Source organism: Sminthopsis crassicaudata, chromosome 3 (genome assembly GCF_048593235.1).
Source record: "Sminthopsis crassicaudata isolate SCR6 chromosome 3, ASM4859323v1, whole genome shotgun sequence".
Classification (NCBI taxonomy): domain Eukaryota; kingdom Metazoa; phylum Chordata; class Mammalia; order Dasyuromorphia; family Dasyuridae; genus Sminthopsis; species Sminthopsis crassicaudata.
Genome location: NC_133619.1, coordinates 258,553,661 through 258,565,679, shown reverse-complemented (window position 1 = coordinate 258,565,679; position 12,019 = coordinate 258,553,661).

Here is a 12,019-nt window from a genome sequence, read left to right as displayed (position 1 = left end):
AGGAAATCAGTGAAGGTTATGGAGAACATGAATGTTATTGTTAGAACTGTGATTTAAAATGGCTTTGGTGACTATGTTAAAGATAGATTAGAGAAGGGAGAGAGTTGAGGCAGTGAGAACAGTTAAAAATAATATAGAAAAAGGTAACACTGCCTATCTAGGGCAGTGGCTATGTATATAGGAAAATATACATATATATTTTTGGATGTGCATGCAAAATATATTGTAAAAATAAAAATGACAAGATTTGGCATCCCATCTTATATGTGGGAACTCTTTTGCAGAATATGGGAGGGGGTGGCATCATGGATACCCACACCAGGAGTTGTCCTTGTGGAGTACAAAGATTCAAAAGCACTGAACCTCCAAAAATAAATGGAGTTTCAGAATTCTCCCCATACATCAACCCACCAAATATTGGGATGAGTTGAACTAAAAAATGTATATTAAGGTTTTAGGCTGGTGTTTCAAGGTGTCTAAAAAGAATTTGTAGGCTTAGACCATCTCCAAATCAAGAGGCTAAGTTCTAAAAGGGAATTTTATTTATTAACAAGGGGAAAGATGTTAGCTAAATTCTCTAGTGGAAAGTACCATTTATAAGGAGGAAGACACCATTAGTCAGAATAAGTCCTAATGAGCTTGCTGCCATAAGATGAATAGTTCCTAATGAACCCACAAAGAAAGAGGTATAGATAGCTTTTTTTTAATAAAGGAAAAATAACCTTGGAAATTGACATCATAACTTAGCTTTATGATTGGATTCAGTAACTATGAGGTTGCGATGATTTTTTCAGTGCAAGAAATTCACCAACCCCTTTCAGCTTGCCTCAAGGAGTAGCGTGGGAATTCAACTAGAATCAATTGCAACAAAGGTTCACTTAAATTCCACTTAAATCAAATAAAGGCCTTCTCTGTCAACTCCTTGACCTGTGGCCCATTAGATACTTCTAGCAAGGACATGGTCTTTTTCTAGGGTCTTATTCACTTCATCAGAAAGCTACCTTATCACAATATACTGAAGTTTGAACTAAATTGGTGGCACAGTATATGAAGCACTGCACTTGGAGTCACAAAGATCTGATTTCAAATTCAGACTCAGATACTGCTCTTTGCCTTATTTTCTTCATCTGTGAATCAGAGATAATTATTGTACCTACCTTCCAAGATTGTTGTGAAGGTTAAAAAAAAAAAAAGTTGATAAGAAGTTAAAGTAATGCACTTTTCACACCTTAAGATGATCTACAAATGCTAGCTATTTCAAGATTAGGAGGAGAAAGAGAAAGGAGAAAAAGAAGATAAAGGCAGAAAAGAAGCTAAAAGAAAACTGAAGAATAAAAATATGACAGGGTGATGTCAAGGGATTTGGAAATGGATAAAAGGGGAGGAGTGAGCTTAGAAGAATGACCCCAATCTTTTTTGGTAAAGTCTGAGATGAAGTTCTCAGTTGAGAGGATGGGAGAAGAGGTTGCCTGATGGGCTTAAGGAGTAAAGAGGTTTAGAATAGCCACTATTGTGAGTGGAATAAAGAATCAACTATGTTTAAAAATAAAAATGTGAATGATTGTATTACATTATATCACAAGATTGTTTTGAGGGGAACATTTTGTAAAATGTAAAAGGCATATAAATTTTAGTTAGTGTTACTATTGCCATAGTGATACATTTCATGGGTCCCAATTGGTCTGTGAAAAACAGTTGATTGGTATGGCCTCAGGCTCCTAAAATGAATATATGGTGAAGTTAATAAGCCTAAAGTTTAGGCATTATCCTCACCTCCCTAGAGTTTTGCTGACTGGCACATTTAAGACTAACTTCCTTTCATCTCTGCACCTTATTCTTCATTACTTATTAAGTAATTTTGAGACTGTTTTCAACTATACTATTATCTTAATGACAGTGAAATCTCATATTAATGCCAGTCAACTATTTGTCTAAAAGTTTTCTATAATTTTAGGCTCTGAGGGGCTCTGGGCCTTCTGGACTCTGGCATGTGAAAACCAAACTAGTATAAAAGGATTCTTTTTCTTTGGACTTCTGTAGTTTGAGAATACTCTCTGTAGGGGGCAGCTAGGTGGCTCAGTGGATAGAGCACCAGCCCTGAATTCAGGAGGACCCGAGTTCAAATCTCAGATACTTAACACTTCCTAGCTGTGTGACCCTGGGCAAGTCACTTAACCCCAGCCTTAGGGGGAAAAAAAGAGAATACTCTGTGGACTTATTTTTTTAATATAAAAAAGCATTCGATTTCTTTATTTTTTTATTCAACAAACAGCAATGTCATGTTTGTCATTTTAATGTATCTACAATTATTAGGTTATTTTGTCATTTTACAATATTTAAGTTTTTACTTTATGTCCTTTAAGATACATTAAAGAAACATGTCAACTGCAAAAATAAGAGAGGGGAAAAAAAGCATGGTACCCAACCAAATTTCCACATTTCAGTCATACTTCACTCATTCATTTAGTAAAGTTTTAATAAAGGTTATATTGACATGAACTTGAAATATCTATAAACACTTTCATTGATGCGCATGATGTGGCACTGGGGATGTTGTAAATAGCAGAAAAACTGGGGCTGCCAAGTGACCAATTATGGAGGCATGAGTCTGCTTCTTCCTATAGGAACACACCAAATAGTGACTGTTATAATTTTCTTAAAAGCACACCTTCAGGGCAGCTGGCATCATCATGTGTGGACTTACTTTTTCAGAAACAGAGGGAGAGTGCTATTTGTCTTTTTAGGTAGCAGAGAGGATAACTTATTGACATATAAAGACAAATTCTCCCTGTGTAGCCAATACACAGATGGAGGAAATAATGTTCTTAAAGGAAAAAAAGGTAGGATTGGATTTATGTGGTCTCCCTCAAAGCCTACCATACCCTATTTCTAGCTGGTCTCATGGACAATTAGATCTGGCTTTCTGGGAGAAGACTTACAGGAAAAGCTTTAGACTATAGCTGTGGGTTTCCTACACAACACAATCATAATGGTTTAGACTGATTGGAGAAATTTTAGCAGGAGGTTATAACAGTTGTGACTTGGGGAAATACTCCCATCAGTGCAAATAGGCACATTTAATTTTTTTTTTTCTGAGGCTGGGGTTAAGTGACTTGTCCAGGATCACAGAGCTAGGAAGTGTTAAGTGTCTGAGACCAGATTTGAACTCCAGTCCTCCTGAATTCAAGGCTGGTGCTCTATCTACTGTGCCACCTAGCTGCCCCAGCACATTTAAAATTGAGGAAGAAGTCACAAAGCTCATTTCAATTCTGTTAGGCTGAGGATAATATCATCATTCCCAGAAAGGAGCTTTGTGTGTGACTCCTGAAACAAAGGGTTGATAAGAAAGTTATTGATTGTCTACCCTGGTGGTTCTACTAATATTGAACAAGAATATTAAGTATGAGAGGACTAGGCACTCTTCAACCCCCCAAAAAAGGGTATCTTTTTTTTTTTTGATAATAGCTTTTTATTTTCAAAATACATGCAAAGATAGTTTTCAGCATTCATCCTTGCCAAACCTTATGACACTAATATAAGAAACCAAAATTTTCTCCTTACCCTCCCCCCCTCCTCTCCTAGACAGAAAATAATCCAATATAGGTTATACATGTGTAATTCTTCTAAACCTATTTCCACATATATCATGCTTCACACAAAAAAAATCAGATCAAAAAGAAATTAGAAAGAAAAAATAAAGCAAGAAAGCAACAAAAAAAGGTGAAAATATTATGTTGTGATACATATTCAGTTCCCATAGTCTTCTTTTTGCATGTAGATGGCTCTCTCCATCATGTCTGCTGGAACTAGCCTGAATCACCTTGTTGGTAAAAAGTGCCAAGTCCATCACAGTTAATCATTACATAATCTTGTTGCTGTGTAAAATGTTCTCTTCACTTCACTTAGCATCAGTTCATGCAAGTCTCTCCAGGTCTTTCTAAAATCATCCTGCTGATTATTTCTCATGAGACAATAATATTCCATAATACTCATGTACCATAATTCATTCAGCCATTCTCCAACTGATGAGCATCTACTCAGTTTCCAGTTCCTTGCCACTGCTACAAACAGGTCTGCTACAAACATTTTTGCACATGTAGATCCTTTTCTGAAGTATCTTCTAAAATCCCTATCCTATTTGAATGTTTCAAGGTAAGTTATAGAAAGAAGTCCATGGGAAGAAAAGAGTGCTATGGACTCAGTATTTGAGCAGGTCTTTTCAGTAACCTGCAAGCATATTACTGGGTAGTGCCAAGTAGAAACCCTTACAGTTACCTAAACTTCTGAATTAAGTTAATATATGCAGTTTTAGGTCCCTGTTGGAAAGGGGTGGTGGGGGTAAAAAAAAAATTTCTTTTCTACTGATAGAAATAAAGAATATCAGAGAATTTCATTGTACTACATTCTTCACTTTAGACCTATGGTATTTGTAGGAAAGGTATATGACATCTGATAACCCATAATGGATTATAGAGAACTGTACAAATCATAGGGCATATCTCTACAGCTGTTCTTGATCTCTTCAGGATTATAGACTAGTGATGACAAACTCAAATAGAAAGAGCCACTAAAGCATACTAAAGTATTCCTATAGGTTACTCTTAGAAAACCATATATTTACATTATCTATATTCTATTATATATATATTTTTATTAAACATTTCCCAATTACATTTTAATCTAATCAGAAAACACTGAATTATTTTGTGGGCCAGTTTGATCCCTTTGTTATATGGCACTACTTTGAAGATTGAATGTTGAATGGGCCAGATGAGAGCAGCTCATTAAGTCAACTTTGAGAGAACATAAAGGTGAGGAAACCCAGAAGATTTCAGACACAATTTAGAATCAATTTACTGATACTTGACTCTTTGATCTAAGAAGGAATTCTTAAGACTTATGGAAAACTAGGTTTTGCAGAATCTTAATTCTTCACCTACACAACCAGATGGTCTCCACTTACTGAGTAACCCATAAGTCTCTGTATTCTATGTGGGGGCCCTGAACAAGCTAAACCTTGTACATACAAAGCAGGATATCTAGAAGTTTTCACCTCTTGAACCCTTTTGGCCTTGCAAGGACTATGTTTCTGGGATCTGTGTCATTAAATAGCAGGACGCATGGAATCTTTGGCAGACATCAAGGTGTAGCCAGAATAAACTGAAATTAGGCATGTGGAGCTTTATCCCCTCAACAATCTTTTGCTAGGCTACTTGTGAAAAACAATTGCTTGATTCTTAGGGACATAATTGCCACTGACCAGATGACATAGGATCTTATCTTTTATCCAAACTTGCCCCTTAAAGATTGGGTGATATAAGATGATCCTTCAAACGAAATAGGTAGAATACAGAAAGCTTCTACTGGTACACTAGAAATCACAATGGCCTGAGTCCCTCTGGTGCACTACAGTACTCTTCATCAACAGGGAATGACTATGCCTAAGACCAGACCCTAGAATTTTGTCTCTTCCATTGGCCCAGATTCCTCTCATCTATACAGACTCAGCTCCTGAAGAACTCCCTCAATTACAAAATAGGCATAAACAACTGAATTTTAGCAGTTGCCAATCTGGTAACAAAAGATATCTTAGACAATAGGAATCTTAGTGAGTTCTTCTAGTTCACTGAGCTCCAGGTTGTTGAGAGATCCTTGAAGGAAGGGACAAAGATCTCTATCTATATTAATTCCTGGATAGTACACATGGATCTGGTCAAGTGATATAGGGTCCAGAAAGCACAGGCTATCCTTTGGGGTCAGAACCAGTTAAGGAATTTTGCTGATGGGGCATATCAGGGCTCATTAAAGATGCTAAATAGCCAGGTTCAAGCTATTTAAAAATATCAGGGCTTAAGTAATGGGTTATATGTCAATTTGGATGTTGACACTATGTTTCACTGGATACAGAATCATAAGATCCCTCTCATTAAGGACAAGACAATTATTACTTACTCATGAGCCCTCAACTTCTACTAGCAAAATAGCATTCTTCCATCACAGGGTGCATTGTTTGCCCCTATTGATAAATGAGTGCATCATCATTTATTTGGCTACTTCTAACTTATCATGTCAGGTATCTGACTAATTTTTCCAAAGCTATGTGTGTAACATATCCAATTCTATTCAGTGATGGAGAGAAAGGTCTCTCTTAATCAGTAGCTTCTTGGATCTAATCTCCAGAAAAACTTAACTGAAAATAATGGACAATTTTAAAAAACATAATTCTAGTTGATTCTCTTCAGTCCTTTCTATTCCTTCCTCAGAATAGAGTTGCCTTAGCCACAAGGCCCTGGTTACCAAAAAAAAAAAAAAAAAAAAAGGGGTTTCCTACACTCTGGAGAAGTATCTCAGGTCCTCAATTGACTGACTTCCTTTCCTCTAAGATGGTTCAGGTAACTCCTTCTCAGAAAGGATGTAGGGGAATAAGCCATGATATTGGGAAGCATCTTTTTTAAAGCATAGAGATGTAAAAGTGTTGCCAAATAATATACATTTACATGGAAGAAAGAGCATCCTTTAGTTGATTTGGTAATATTAAACCTTTCTTTCAATGCAGTCTCAAAGTTTCATGACACCATATCTTTATAATTCCCAAGAGTTTTTCCTAGACTTACATGAACTAATGCTGAAAGAAGTAAGGAAAACATTGTACAAAACAAAATTCATATTAATTGTAAATAGCAAGATTATATGATGATCAGTTATGATAGACTTAGGTTTGTTTTGTTTTGTTTTTAAGCAACCCATTGATTCAAGAAATCTCCAATAGACTTGGGATGAAAATGCCATCTGCATTTAGAGAGAGAACTATGGAGCCTGAATGCTGATCAAAGCATATTACTTTCACCTTTTTTTGTTTGCTTTTTTCTTTCTCATGGTTTTTCCCTTTTGTTCTGATTTCTCTTTCATAACATGACTAATATGAAAAATATTTAAGATGATTATACATATGTAATCTATATCAAATTGCTTGCTATCTTGGGGAGGGGGAAGTAAGGGAAGGAGGAAGAAAAAAAATTGGAACTCAAAATATTACAAAAATGAATGTTGAAAGCTATTGTTACATATAATTAGAAAAATAAAATACTAGTGAATAAAAAAAAGAATTTCCTAATGCAAATTGATGATGATGAACTAGAGCAGCAAAAGAACATCAGAACCACAACACAGATAAGAAGGAAGAGATGTAGGAACATCATGGTTTGGGTATGTGGACACTCTGATACAGTCAAAAATACTTTATCCTGCATCAGGGCTTTATCCCGCAGATAGGGCTTTTATACTTTTTTATACTTTTCCTGTAGGGTTGGTACTAAAAGAGGGAAAAGGAAAGAAGGAAAGGAATAAAACAAATAAGCACAACAAAAACAAAACAAAAACGTGGAGGACAGGAGTCAGAAATTCTAGGCCTTTCCTTGCCCCACTTTTGGAAAAACCAAATTTCAAGTTTGTTTTTTGTTTTTTTTGTTTTTGTTTTTTTGTTTTTTTTACTGGGCTGCCCTATTATCATGGGCAATAATAAGGAAAGAAAGGAAAAAAATTAAAGCACACAAAACAAAATTGTGCAAGTAAACAAAGCCAATAATATTAAACCTTCCCTTACTTCCCTCTCCCCAAGATAGCAAGCAATTTGATATAGATTACATATGTATAATCATCTTAAATATTTTTCATATTAGTCATGTTATGAGAAATCAGAACAAAAGGGAAAAACCATGAGAAAGAAAAAAAGCAAACAAAAAAAGGTGAAAGTAATATGCTTTGATCAGCATTCAGGCTCCATAGTTCTCTCTCTAAATGCAGATGGCATTTTCATCCCAAGTCTATTGGAGATTTCTTGGATCAATGGGTTGCTTAAAAAAAAAAACAAAAAAAAAAACCCCTAAATCTATCATAACTGATCATTATATAATCTTGCTGTTTACAATTAATATAAATTTTGTTTTGTACAATGTTTTCCTCACTTCTTTCAGCATTAGTTCATGTAAGTCTAGGAAAAACTCTTGGGAATTATAAAGATATGGTGTCATGAAACTTTGAGACTGCATTGAAAGAAAAGTTTAATATTATTGGCTTTGTTCACTTGCACAATTTTGTTTTGTGTGCTTTAATTTTTTCCTTTCTTTCCTTATTATTGCCCATGATAATAGGGCAGCCCAGTAAAAAACAACAACAACAACAACAACAACAAAAAAAAAACCAAAAACAAAAACCTTGAAATTTGGTTTTTCCAAAAGTGGGGCAAGGAAAGGCCTAGAATTTCTGACTCCTGTCCTCCATGTTTTTGTTTTGTTTTTGTTGTGCTTATTTGTTTTATTCCTTTCCTTCTTTCCTTTTCCCTCTTTTAGTACTAACCCTACAGGAAAAGTATAAAAGCCCTATCAGTATTTATTTGGTGAAAAATTATCTTGAAGATCCTTAAGACCATGTCACCAAGGACTAGCATGTGATAAAACCAGTAGTTTCTTGATGCTATTTCCTTTAGTACCAGTTTCTCTGGTTGTGTTTATATTCTACTAAACTGAAACTTTCAGACCCCAAACCTTGTAGTCCCCATTTCTCTCCTACATAGGGGAAGAAGATATACTCCAGATATTGATCATCTGTCCTGATTTCAACCCTTTAATATTATATAAACAGGAATAGGTATGGGCATGATACCTTGACTATCTAGCTTCTCAGGGGCAAGATGGGGGACTAAGTTCCGATGATTATCCAGTGACTAAATAAGGTTATTAGATATTTTCCAAGTCCTTTAGATACTGAAATCCAAATTATTGTAGTATGAGCTTGCTCAAGTGTTATAATTTCCTGCAGCAACTTCAGCTTCTAAATGACTACAAAAATAATAATGGAACTGTAATTAAATGGATGTTGACTACTATAATTTGGGGGAGATTAGTAAATCTATTGTAGTGGCAATCTCCACTGAAGAGTATCTAATTGGAGCATCAAGACTAACCAATATGGACTGGGGAAAGGCATCACTGTGGATATATGCAACAAGCAAGCTGAAAAACTGATAGCTAGACTCTTGTTGGATAGCAAAAAATTACCAATATCTTTGCCTCTTATTCCTCAATTTTTATAAGATATTTTAAAGAGGAAGGATGGAATAACCATTTATGAAGCCTAATATGTGAGGTGCTTATTATGAACCAGACATTGCACTAAATACTTTATAATTATTTCATTTGATCTTCACAACAACTCTCTGAGGTAGGTACTATTATTATCCCTATTTTATAGTTGAGGAAACTGAGGCAGATAGAACTTAGTTCATGTTATGGCATTAAGAAATCTGCAATCTGTGGAGAAAAGGATTATTTTAAAATATGAATAGCATCCATCAAAAAAGTAACAGGTTTTTATTTTTTCTTGTCATAACAGAATTGCTTCTCAAAGATATGGCAAATTTAATAGAGAGACCTAAAAAGTGTATTTTTTTACTCTGTCTCCTTAGTAATTATTTCTTTATTATTGGTAGTAAGTTATTTCACCAAAAGAAATGGAGAATTCTTTCAGATTTTTGGTGATAGAATAAAAGATTTGGTTCTGACTTTGATATTTTTCATTAATGCTTTAAATCCATTTTTTAAAATATCGTATTTATATCCGTGCTCTTAAAATATTCAACTAAAAGATACATAAGAATGCATAATTTTCTTTTTATTTTTTAAGTGGAAGTGAGGATTAGAGGGAGAAAAATAAATGCTTGATAATTGAAAAAATGTAAAATGCACTTTAAACTACATAAGGAAGTAATTCAGTCTTACAAAATATTAAAATTGAAAGGAATCTAAAAGATCATCTAGCCCAACTTGTCCTTTTATCAGTAACTGAAACCTAGAGGTGAGCACAAGGAATAACCAAGTTTTTGCTCCCAAGGACAATGTCATTTGAAATTTTACCTTCTATTTCCATGAATTTGCACATGTTATTCCCCAAAGTAGAATTCACTTCTTCCTCTTAAAATCCCTACTTTCCTTCAGAATTCAATTCAAGTGCCAAATACTAGGGAAGCCTTTTCTTGATCCTCCTTGGTACTGGCACCTCCCTTCCACCCCAATGAAATCATCTCATACTAATGTGTATTATATATATGTGTGTTTGGTGTAATTTGATGCAGTATAAACTCTTTGAGGAAAAATACTTATTTATATTTTTATATCACCAACACTAAAAAAGCATATAAGTTAAAAAAGCTAAATAAGTCTTTAAAATGTGCTTGTTGCTTGGCTAAATCCTTCAGTCAAAATAATCTTTCTTCCCTCACACCACAGAAAGTTTTGTTTGTCTTTCTTACGCAGTTATCAGACTATATTTTATATTGTAGTGAAGCAGGTTGTAGTTCCTTTAAGAAACTATTTCCTATTGATCTGTGATCCCTTTCAGATTCTCAGCTCCTCCTGGGAAGGCATATCCTCCCCAGATAAGTTATCTTTCCAGGATGCCTGGGCCCTTGATTCAATTAGAAATCCTGGTCAAAAAGCACCTCTTTGAAGTGTTGTTAATTCCAATAGGAGATGCGGGCTGTCCCAGCCCCTACTGGATCTGACCTGTTCGGGCTGTCCCAGCCCCCACTAAGACCCAATATAATAACTTCCTTCAATGAAGGTCTTTTGCAGATGACCCAGATAGCTGACTCAGCTATCAGGACCCTTCTGTCCACTGCGAACTGCATTCTCTCAGTGCAAAACTCCATTTTCCAATAGATCTGCTACTATGGAAGTCAGTCTCTTGGTAAACTGATTTCTATCCAACAATAAACTTTCCTTTTTTTAACTAATAATTTGGAAATGAGTGAATTCTTTCAGTCCTAGAACCTGCAGCCAATTTAAAGGGGATTCTTAGCAATTCTGTTATTGCCACTAACCTCTAGATCACCAGGAATTGCCACTAACCTCTAAATCACTCAGACCTCATCAGTAGTTGCTTGTATTGTTGTTTAGTAGGTTTAGTCAGTTCTGACTCTTCATGACGCCATTTGGGATTTTCTTAGTAAAGATACTGAAGTAATACAGACATTTTCCTTTCCAATTCATTTATAGATTAAAATAGAAGCAAATAGGGATAAAGAACTTGCCCAGGGTCACACAGTTAATAAGTGTCTGGACTGAATTTGAACTAATGTTTTCCTGACTCCAAACCTGACACTCTATCCATTGTACTACCTAGTTACAAAAGTTAGTTATGAATCATGTTATTCCCTTTCCTAAATTGTAAACTATTGTCTACCACAGTGCTTTACACATAATAGCAAATGTTTGTTCAATTAAATTGTTGAATCATTTCTTTAGTTAATCTATATACACAAGATTTTATTCTACCTTCGCAAATTTTTCATGGCATTTTACCTGATTTTCTTTTACCCTTATCACTAGTATAAGTCTTATCTTCTCACCTTTATCCCCCACTAGATATTAATTTCTTGAGACCAGGAATTCATCAGTATTTTGCCCATAGCATTGCTAACTAACTGTTGAATTGAAATATAGTATACTGATTGGATCATGTGTAGACATTTTTTACAATATGTTACATTACCACTGATGCTTTTTTCTGTAGTCTCTCTAGGTTAGCTAGTATTTCAAAGGATGTTTTAATATTGCAGTAAGACATTTATTTTGTTAAATGCTTAATTTATCAGGGAAAACAAATCCTAAATGGAATAGTTACTTTTGCCATGCACAGTCACATGAAATCACAAAGATCATTTCCTCATAAGCAATCTCCACAAAGTTTTTCTGATTGCAAAGGTACTCACAGAAATATTTATAATCATCTTGTCCCATATACTAGATGGCAAGAGATCATATAGTCACATTTCTAATTGCATAATTTATTACCCCATACGTAAAATAATTGTATGATATCTTACTTCAAAAGTTTTAAGAAGCTTGTCCAAATTGTCAGCTAATATTTACTGAGCACATATGGGTAAAATTAAACATTATTAAACAAAGAAGTCAGTCAACATTTATCAAGAATCCATTAGGAAGTCATATGCTATGAAAAG